Source organism: Bombus huntii, chromosome 3 (assembly GCF_024542735.1).
Source record: "Bombus huntii isolate Logan2020A chromosome 3, iyBomHunt1.1, whole genome shotgun sequence".
NCBI lineage: Eukaryota > Metazoa > Arthropoda > Insecta > Hymenoptera > Apidae > Bombus > Bombus huntii.
This window is the reverse complement of record NC_066240.1, coordinates 1,061,382-1,073,062: the sequence shown is the minus strand read 5'-3', so window position 1 is coordinate 1,073,062 and position 11,681 is coordinate 1,061,382. Positions and strand designations below refer to the sequence as shown.

At 45.0% G+C, this 11,681-nt stretch overlaps 1 protein-coding gene across 3 annotated transcripts in view; it reads right to left on the bottom strand.

The window, feature by feature from the left end:
• The window catches only part of LOC126864198 (eIF-2-alpha kinase GCN2), a 30,332-nt gene that overhangs the window by 14,619 nt on the left and 4,032 nt on the right, over positions 1-11,681 (bottom strand). The window lies entirely within an intron of this gene.

The following is an 11,681-nucleotide window of genomic DNA, read 5'->3' as shown; positions in this document are numbered from 1 at the left end:
GCCTGATTCATTTTGTAATAGACAATACACTGTCACGTCCCGCGCTGTGCACGCGCCGTAACATAGGCTAAAACTACCAATAGTGCGAGTGAGCGTTCCAATTTGAAATTTAAATAAATTTTAACATTTGTATATAAACCAAATTCGAACCTCACAACCCCCACGGAATAACCCGTCACATGACAACCCTTCCACTGTAGACCTAAATATAAATATGCGTAGCGACATAGAAGAAGCGGTAATAATTCCTTAGTTTTAGAGTAGTTAATTCCTCAGTTTTGTGTAATTAGTTTTCTCAGTTCTTGGTAATTAACTCCTTGGTTCTTGGCGATCAGTTCTCATTTCCTGGCAAATAATTTCTTGTTCATAGCGATTAATTCTTAATTCCTCTAGCTCTTAATTTCTCAATTCCTTTGTTTTTTTATTCTTTAGTTCCTTAGTTTTTCAGCTTTTAATTCCTTTAGCTCTTAGTTTTGCTCTCAGCTTTTAGGTTCTTTAGTCCTTTAGTTCTTTAGCTTTTAGTTCTTTGTTTTATTAGTTTCCAATTCTTATTAGTCTTGTTAATCGACGTATTTGTATTTGTCAATTTGTAAACTATCGAAAATCTATCGAAATTAAAATCTTGTAATTAATAAGAGCGAAAACGTATTGCGAACGATTGTAACTCCGAGCATTCGAAATTTCAACGACTATATTCTGTCAATATCCAATTAGAATACGAATAAACATTTTTTGTGAAGAATATTTGTCTAATAATATAGCAGGATTAAGGGAACATTTATTTTCACCAACTTTAATCCTCTCCTGTGCCAGTACTCCTGCGCATAGCAGGTTAGCCGAAACGTGGAGTTTAATTTCAAATCGCATTAAATAACAGACAATACTACAATTTAATCTAAATTAAAAAATTAACGGCAACGCAACCAAAACGAGCCAGACAAAACGTAACAACACACAATTCAATAAAATAATATAAAACAAAAAATATTGTGCAACTACTATTTCCTTATAAAACGAAATAAACTTTTGGAACAATTTAATATTTAACAACCACTTAGCTTCCTTAGCTTCCAATTCAGATACATGTAACATATTTTATTGAGGACTAATATTTCACTATAAAATATACAACGAATGTATTGACATAATATAAAAAAACTTCGAGAACAATTACATATTTACAGATTAGCTAGTCATGAAAAATTGCGATTCAAATTATTGGGTTGACAATGATTGCGGATTTTGTCAATACCACCTAATGACAAAATCCGCAATCACTTAGTTGCCAACCCAATATATACAATGTTAAACAGACTTCTATGTGCAGTCTATTTTATTTCTTATTACTAGCATTACCTATCTTGATCAAGATATTTTATATCAATAAAACGGAGATGTCGGGAGATAATGAATGAAAAAAATCTGGAGATAAGAATAGAAGAAATATATATGATTAAACTCGACGCAAATCACCTTAACACTAGAACTACCACGCCGGTCAAAATGACTAATTTGACAACTTTATCTTAAAATTCCTATTTCATGATATATTTCTTTCCGCAATGATGTAATGAGTTTTGCAGGGGTAGTTAAAGAAATAATATAATATAATATATATAATAAACTTTAATTTTGTTTTATTCATTTAATATAAAAGAAATTTTGTATCATGGCTACTTATACCAGTACAAGTGAAATTGACCAGATATATTGGCTGGTACTGGTATAAGTGTAATAGAATTCTATAATCTGTTTACTGAATCCGGACTCGTTTATTTAGATGGGGTATTAGATATCTAGATATAATTTATATTATCTATAAAAGTTTGTTTACATAAACACAGCCGTAAAGTAACGTACAAAGTAATAGGAATAGCTGCTCTTGCCGTTACACACGGTCATTCTGTAGTCAATCGTTGGAATAAGATCTGATTTATCGTTTTATAAAGCAATATTTTACAAGCCTTGAAAATGAGTAAACAATTGAAAGCATCCGAATTGTTGCAAAAACTGAAAAGGATACCAGTGGGATGCTCTGATATCGAAGATAGTGAATTCTCTGAGTGTGATGGAAGTGAACCAGAGGAAAAAGAAATTGAAATTTGTAGTGATAACGGTAATAGTGACATTAGTGACAAAGAAAATGAGTCCTCAGAAAGTGAGCCAGAGAACATTTTGAATGTACGCAAAAGAATGCGTGCTCAGCTGTCTCCAAGTTCTGAAAATGAAACTGAAAGTGTACAAGCTAGGCCAAATCCGGCCCCACAGTATATGCAAAAAGAAACATCATGAAAGATAAGGTAATTAGCGCACTTTCCCTATTAATTGACAGCCATATGTTGCAACGTATAATATCTTGCACCGAATCGGAAGCCTCTCGTGTTTTGGATAAAAAATGGACCCTTACAGAAACAAAATTGAAAGCATTCCTTGGAATATTGTACGCACGGGGGGCATACGAAGCGAAAAATTTGAAACTTTCATATTTGTGGAATACAAAATGGGGGCCAAGCTTTTTTTCCAGCACAATGAGTCGGAATGAGTTTCTTGAAATATTGAAGTTTATTCGATTTGACAAAAAAAATGATAGAAGTCAACGTTTGAAAAATGATAAACTTGCACTAATATCAACCGTATGGGATAAGTTTATTGAAAACAGCCAGAATTGGCATAAACCTGGTACAAACATTACAATAGACGAGCAACTTTTCCCAACCAAAGCCAGATGCAGGTTTACATAATATTTACCGAATAAGCCCGACAAATTCGGAATTAAATTTTGGCTGGCATCTGATGTTCAAACAAAATATATTGTAAATGGATTTCCTTATTTAGGAAAGAATTTGTGATACTCAAACTTACTGAACCGTAAAGTATGATGGGAAGGACCATAATGACCGACAATTTTTTTACAAGTTTGTCACTGGCATATAAATTATTAGTCAAAAGAACCACTTTTCGTCGCTGCTGTATCCATCAAATGAGATTACACTCACAATTTATAAAAGTAAGCCGAGAAAGGAAGTTTTTATCTTGAGCTCAAAACATAAAGCCGTCAAAATTAGAAAAAGGGCCTACCTGAAACGGTCGAATTTTATAATAAGACAAAATTTGGAGTAGATATAGCAGACCAAATGGCAAAAAAATATAGCGTGAAGTCGGGATCAAGAAGATGACCACTTCAAGTATTTTCAATATTTTAGATTTAGCTGGCATAAATGCCTGGATTTTATATAAGGAAACCATAGGTGAGCAGATATCCAGAAAAGAGTTTGCGTTTCAATTAGCAGATGACCTTGCCGCTGACAATGAAAAATCACGAGTAGAACAAAGAGCATCTGAGATTCAAGGTACGTCAAAGAACTTACCTTATTCACGCAATTGTCAGATAGGGTATTATAATAATAATAATAAGACCACCATCATTTGCGATGTTTGCGGAAAATGCATGCAGAAGAAAGTTAACGTTTGTAAGAAATGTTACGAATGATAACTTTTGTACCTAATAATTTAAGTTATATTTGTATTTTATTTATTCTATTATGCTTATTACGTTTATTATGATATTACTATATTATACTTCTTATATTTACCAATGGAAATTTATTTTAATATTTTTGTTACCAAAGATTTCGGTACTAAATATTCTTCATTATTGTACTTATTTGTACTTATGGTTATTATTATAGTTGTTATTATATGGTTTTTATGATCTCAGAACATGTAGTTCCTTTTCTAAAATAATAATAAATCAATAAATATTAAAATATTCCATTATTACGTATTTTTTAAAGATCAGTCATTTCGACTTGTTTTGATGGAGATAGCTACCTCTCAACTGTCGGTAGTTTTAGTGTTAAAATATGAAAATTTTGAAGATCTTCCTGTATTTGATGGGTAAAAATATTATTCTAATCCATCCTATTTATTTTCCAAAATAAACTCTCTACCCGTTTTGATTTGCACACGTTTCTAAGTTACACTGATAATGAACGATTCTATGTCTTTTTTGCTTTTACTATTTGCACCAAGTAGAAGAATTTGAAAATAGCTTAGTTTCATTTGAGATACAAAGATTATCAATTTCGAATTCTAGCATTCATATTAATATTTAAATACCAAATTCATACTTTTAGCTATTTTCTATGTTTAAACTTTAAAAAAATAATGATTTATATAGAACAATAAAATTCAAACAGTTTTATTACAATATTTTTTAACCCTTTCGCTCCTAACGTCGGATATATCCGGCATGCACAATGTGACATGATAAAATCGTTTGTTCCTTGTGATTGCAAGTTATTGTTATTATTTATACAGGGTCTGGTACTATTATAAGGCCCGAACATAAAGACTGTGATAAATCAAGAAGTATTGTTGTTACGTTCCGTGACTCTCTGCACAAACCAGACTCCACACCTCAGGCAACATAGCTATTAGATGTCTAAACACCCTTATTGCGGACCCTCAATAATCTTAATCGGGTTGGCTCGGTAGTAGTCCTAGCCACTTCCCCGGAGTGTGGCCGGACTGCACGACGGCCAGTTCGGTTTCCGGAGAAGGCGGTCTAAGACCGACGCTGTCGCCCGCGTCCGCTCCCTTGTCGAGGAGGCCGAGCGGCGTGGTTACGTGGCGCTGGCCGTGGTCAACGCCTTCAACAGCATCCCCTGGGACACGATATGCCGGGCCCTCGAATTTCATCGGGTGCCCGCATACCTGCGGGGTGTGATCCGAGCGTTCCTCCGGGACCGGATTATCGTCTATACCGTCCGGGGCGGAGGGGTGACCGGGAGGGCTATACACCGCGGGGTCCCGTAGGGTTCGGTGTTGGGTCCATTGCTGTGGAACATCGCGTACGACGCAGTGCTTTGGACGCCGATGCCTCCGAACTCAGAACTGACGTGCTACGCCGACGACACGTTGATGCTGGTCTGGGGCACGGCATGGGGTAGAACCGTCCGCCTGGCGGTGGCCTGCGTGGTCGCCGAGATCAAGGGATTGGGTCTGAGGGTGCCCCCTGAGAAGTCCGAGGCAATGTGGTTTTGCCGCAAGGCCGATCACGGAACGCCTTCAGCGGGTTATCGCCTGAGGCTGGAGGGGGCTGAGATCAGGGTCGGAACCAGCATAAAGTATCTGGGCCTAACCCTTGACAGCCACTGGACCTTCAGCGCTTACTTCGAGCGCCTGGCACCGTCTGTTGAGGCGACGACGAACGCCTTAGGACGTTTGCCGCCTCGGCTGGGCGGGCCCGACGTCGGAGTGCGCCGGCTGTACGCCGGCGTGGTGCGATCGAAGCTCCTCTACGGAGCTCCGATCTAGGCAGAGGACCTGATGACCAACCGTCGCAGTCTCTTAGCGATCAGAAGGCTGCATAGGACGGTGGCCATCAGGGTAGTGAGGGGCTTTCGCACCATTTCGGCGGCGGCAGCGGCGGTGCTCGCCGAGTTTCCCCCGTTCGAATTGCAGGCCCTGAGGTGTCGCGAGATTTACCTCCACACTCGGGGTGTGTCGGGCGGGGTGGGCCCGGCGGGTGCCGACGTCAGGGTTCGGGCTCGGCGGGCTTTGCTCGACAGATAGCGCGCCAGCCTCGACACGAGAGCGGGTGCACCGGGGATAAGGGTCTTCGGGGCCGTCCTTCCAAACTGGGACGTTTGGTTGGACGGCGGCGGGCCTCGCCTGACCTACAGGGTGACGCAGGTGCTCACCGGACACGGCTGCTTCGGTGAGTATCTGCACCGAATCGGGAAGGAGGCGACCGCGCGCTGCCACCACTGCGATGCGAGCGTGGATTCAGCGCAGCACACACTGGAATACTGTCCGGCGTGAGCACGCCACGACCTCATCGCGGAAATCGGATGGGACCTCTCGCCGCCGACGATCCTCGAGGCATTGTTGGTAAGTGGGAGAAAGAGGAGGGCCGTGACTTCCTTCTGTGAGCAAGTTATGCTTCGAAAAGAGGCCGCGGAGAGGGTGAGGGTGCGGTACTCTCACCCTGAGAGGATTGACCGGCGAGGGCGCGGCAGAGGCCATGGACGTGCTTCAGTGAGGCGCGCTAGGTCCGCCGCGCCCCTCGGTAGGGTGCAAACTTAGGCGCTGGCAGTTCAGCGCCCCGGGGTCGCAAAGCAGTCCGGTAGGGGAACCGAGCTGCCTGGCGGGGCGGTTCCGGCGACGAGGAGCGATGTGACAATGGCCACACACCGCTCCATCAAGCGGTGGTATTAGGCGCGCGGGGGGGGGGGGGGGCGGTGTATCGCTCACACCGGTTCCCGGGTCCCTTTCGATCGCAGCCGGGACGGTCATCGTGGAGGTTTTAGTCGGTTGGAGTGCGGCACTACCACGCCGCTTTTCCCCAAAAGCGACCTGGTGTCCGTGCGGATTTCCTCCGCGTTAATAAAAAAAAAAAAAAGTTCTAGCCACTTAACGCCTCGATCTAAGATGCTCGTTGCCGTCTGAATTGTGGCCGTCTGAATAATGCCGTCGTCGCTGGGGTGGGCCTTGATGTGAGGTGAAAGGAGGTGTCGGGTGAGGTATCGGATGAGGTGTCGAGAATGTCGAGAATTCGGCCGCTAGTGATGTCCCGAGTCTGGATTCGAGTTTCAGACCCATGCAACAGCGTGTGGTGTCGTTTCCCGCACATACGACAGGATACGGCGGTGCAATGAAGAAGTGCGTGTTCTCTCCCCAGGCAGTTGGTGCACACTGATACCTCATTGGCGGCTATAAGGCGTTCTCTGACGGGTTTCGCCTTGAAGATCCTTAAGGTCCTTCAGACCAAGCGAGTATCTCTTGTCTTAAGTTTCCTTTCACGTTTATTGCTTACTACGGGTTAACACGGAAAGTTAGTTTTCCTCGCGTCTGGTATGTTCCGTTAGCAACTTTCTCACGAGGGCGGCTAAAACCCTTCCTGGTCCATCAACCGTCTTATTATCCAATCGAAGACGGTGTCTACTGCCCTCACTTCCCTAACCAAAATTGTCATCAACAAATCCGATAGTCCCGTGACCTTAGACACACCCACCCCTAGCTTTCCTCAGACACAGTATCGTCACTAAAACTCATTCAGTCTCTATCTTTAGAATAGTCAACACCTCTTCACCGAGTTTCTACCCTTAGCCCGGTCCCGTATTCAACGTATCAGTGTAATTAGGTTTTACATAAAGTTGTTGGAGTAAATTGTGATTTATGTGTGTTAATTCAGTGTGTATTCCATTGTGATTGCTCAATTCATAATAAAGTTTAATAAAACCAAAGTTGATAGTTGTGTTACGACTCAGTTATTTTATTTTATCATCCAACCCTAAAGTTTACGTAACAAGAGAGTCGTCGCCGCCCGTTTGGAGCGACACATGTCGGCACGGGTGCCGGGTTGGCACGAAAGCCAGTACGGCTTCCGGAGGGGCTGCTCGACGATCGACGCGGTCAGACGCGTGAGAGCCCTCACGGAGGACATGGTTTCCCGGGATGGCGTGGCACTGGCGGTGTCTCTGGACATCGTCAACACGTTCGACTCCATACTATGGAATAGAATAGTAGCGGCCCTGGAATACTTCGAGGAGTCCCACTACCTCGTTCATCTAAGCGCCGCGTTCGCTCTGAGACGAGCGACAGCCCCTGCCAGGCTTAGCTAATCCAGGTAGCAAGGTACTGGGTGCCTTGTGCGCTGGTTGGGCGTAACCCCAACTCCTATGGCCCTAGGAGTGCCCGGGTACTGTATGGTGATAAATTTGCGCTAAGGAAAGCAGCCTTTACCAAAGACGAGAATACCTCGTTCGGCTGATACGCGTCTATCTCGACGACAGGTGGGTAGGGTACACCAGCAGGGAAGGGGAGAAAAGGCGGTCGAGCGCGGAGTTCCGCAGGGCTCAGTGTTAGGACCGATCCTGTAGATCGTCATGTACAACGAGGTACTGCGCTGTCCGCTGCCTCCGGGTGCGACCATGGTCTGGTCATGGTCGCAGGGCGCGGATGGCACGAAACGTTGCGTCTCGGGGAGGTCGCAACGGCCTGCGCGGACTGGGCCTGAGGATCTTCCCTGCTAAGCCGGAGGCCATCCAGTTTTACGACAAGAATAGGCGAGAGACTCCTCCGCCTGGTCTGAGCATAAGCATGACAGGGGAAGCTGTCGGGATGAGATCGCAAATGAAGTATCTGGGTCTCATCATCGACAGCCAGTGGACGTTCGGACCGCACTTCGACTCCCTGGTCCCGAAGATATCGGTAGCGGCTAACGTCTTGTGCGGCCTGCTGCGGAACATCGGCGGGGCGGGAGTCGCGGTGCGCCGATTGTACAAGGGCGTCATTCCATCCGGAGTGATGTATCGGGCTCCGGTATGGGCGTATGATCTGATGGTCAGTCGCCGCAGCATCCTGTTCCTAAGAAGGCTGCACAGGCTGACCGCCATCAGAATCGTCAGTGGATACCGAACGGTGTCGCACGCATCGGCAACTGTTTTGGCCGCGTCTCCTCCGTGGGAGCTCGGGGCGTTTGCACTCAAGCAAAAATATACCTACTTGAGAGCGCTGAACCCTGGGGAGGACGCGGCCGGGCAGGCGGCCCCAGACGACGTGGGTCCAGTGGCGGTCTCAGCTGATCAACGAAGGAGGCGAACATCGAGGCGTGGAGGCAGTCCTCCCAAGTTAGAAGACATGGAGGAGCCGCCGCGGTTTCCCGCTCACCTACAGCATGATCCAGGTGCTCACGGGACATGGCGTGTTCGGCGAGTACCTGATGAAAATTGGACGCGAGGCAATGGACATCTGTCACCATTGCAGGGAGGGCAGGGGCACAGCGCAGCACACGCTGGAATTTTGTCCGGCATGGGAGCTGGCCCGTCATTGGGGAGAAATTTCGCCTCTTCGGTGATCGTGGAGACGATGCTGGGCGGGCCGCACGAGTACGAGGCTGTCCGTTCCTTCTGCGAGCAAGTTATGCTCGTAAAGGAGCTGGCAGAGAGGGAGAGAAAGAGGAACTCTCACTCTTGTAGGGTAACGCGGCGAAGGGCGATGGCGGTCAGGCGGCCCAGGGCCGCTCCACAGCCGCCCCCCTCGGACCGTGTCTAGCAGGGGGTGGTGCTAGGGGTAATGGCCTCCCCTAGCGTCAAATTAATTAGTTAGGGAAATTTGCAGGATTGTCTCAATCAAGAGAATGCGGGGAGTGCACAGGCAGTAATTCGCAAGAAGTCCCAGGGCACTCCTGTCACACGCGTAGCCGCGGTGGAGTTTTAGTCGGTAAGAGTTCGACACTGCTCTACTGCTGCCGTCGCGTTATTTCCTTCCCGAAGTTGATCCTTCGCTTGTTGGAATTTGCTGCATTGATGATAATGGTGGAGTCACGTGGCACTGTTTGATTGAAGGTAGGGGGGCTGCTGTGTTACTGATGTGTACACTGTTTTATTTAACGGTTTAGTGCATATGAGTTCGGCTCGAAGGACCAACTGTTCGACCGTTCGCGGAGAGATGCGGTAGATAGCGCCAACGAGAGTAGTAAATTCTCATTACGATAAGATAATCGACACTACGAATTAATCGATCCCCTATTTCGGTTAAGATAATAGAGGTGGTTAAAATGATGATAACACTGAGTTAACAGGTTAAAATATACGCTTTATTTCAACACCTTTAAGATTTAAGTATTTATGCGTGGTGCGTGTAGATATGTTCTCAGCGAAGTGTAAATAGCAAGTTAAGATGATGACTGATGAAAGAACGGAAAACCAGTCAAGATGTTCGCTGGTCTAAGGACGTAAAACCAGAAGCGTAAAACCAGAAGCTGCATAAAATTGCACGATAAAAAAGAGGTTTTCATGATTTCAACAATACATACAGAAGAATTTGTGGATGTACCAAAATACTACAGTGCACAAGAAATTTTACAGAAACCATCTTGTGTATACAACTATGATAAATTGATGGGTGCTATAGACAGGACAGACATAGTCATCAGCACTATAAATTCTACCCGCAAAACAACAAAATGGTACAAAAAGTATTTCTTCCATATGATTGATATGTGTTTATGGAATTCATATTGTCTATACAAATTGGAAATCAACAAAACAATATCAATTGCAGAATTTCGACTGAAATTAATAGATCAAATTTGAAAGAAATATCAGAAAAAACATCCCGTCATCTTACTACACCCGGAAATAATTACTTATCAAGACTCAACGGAAGACATTTTCCTTCACTTTATGAAGCTACAGGAAAAAATATATCACGAAGGTGTGTTGTGTGTGCGAAAAACAATAAGAGATGAAAATCTCGTTATCAATGCCAAGAATGTGATGTTGGGTTATGCGTTTTTCCATGTTCCAAAAAATATCATATTAAATTAAATTATTAATCACTGTATATTATTCATTCATTATTTTCAATCATTGGTCAGACTCTTTATACCCATTAAATAAGTTTATATCTTTTATGTAGAAATTATAAGTATATTGTTTTAAAGAAAAGACCCTTTTCTTTCAAGATAAACTGTCCACGCACAATGTGTACAGTTTGGGCGCAGTGTCGAGTTCAGTACCGAACCGCTGTAGCGAAAGGATTAATATTCAATACTTATTATTATAGCATTATAGCGAATTTTTCCTTAAAACTTTGACTGCCACGCCGAAATTCCCGCAGGGAGGACTTACTGATGTAAGTCTATGGGGGCTGGCAAACCCACGTTCCCGTAGCCAGGGAGGACCGTCGGGACAAGCGTCCCATTTACGTGAGTCCTCTATGTACATCGCAAGGAAGGACGCCGGGAGTGTAGGCGAGAGGTTCGTCCATGCTCTCTCTACGTGGCCTTGGGTAATAGCGCAGCCACGATCCTGATGCCAAGGATAAGACCGTCGGAATAAGTTCCCGGGCACTTTGTGCCTTGAGGCCCCCGCTTACGTGAGTCCTATCTGGATCTGTCGAGTACGGTTAGCAGGTCGCCGGCCGGCAGTGACGTGGCGGTACATCCACACGATAGTCTCACCAATGACTTAGGATAGTACCACGGGCGGTCGAGTGTAAGCCCGGAGGGAGTAGCGACCCCTCTGCTCGATCAATTATGTGTTCGGACTCGTGGTGGCAGTGGTTGATGGCCAAGATGCTGGCAAGAGGGCCGATTTAAGGGGTACTTGGCTTCCCCGAATGGCCTTCGGCGGGTGAGCAGCGTCCGACCAGCTCCGGAACCGTCCTGGAGAGACGGTAGGGCTTAGAAAGCGCCCCATTCGACTTGAGACGAGCGACAGCCCCTGCCAGGCTTAGCTAGTCAAGGTAGCAAGGCACAAGGTGCCTTGCGCGCTGGTTGGGCGTATCCCAACTCGTATGGCCCTAGGGGTGCCCGGGTACTGTGTGGCGATAAGTATACGCCGAGGTAAGCACCCGTTATCAAAGACTGACAATACTGAATACAAAGACTGACTGACGCTGAAATCATATGTTTCGCTCAGGACGCCACGGGAGTATTTTTATTATTCAAAACATATAATGGCAAAATAATAATAAATTGAAGATGTAAGACAACATTCTTCCCTAATGGATCGTTTATCTTATTGGTGGTCACGGGTAACCACCATGGCGCCTTGGTAACAGTTGATAGCGACATATTATAACAAGGCTTCGTTTATTTCAACAAACCATTCGCATTCGTTATTTCGTCGTAAGCAAAACGTCCAGAATATATTGCTGAAACGTGTAGA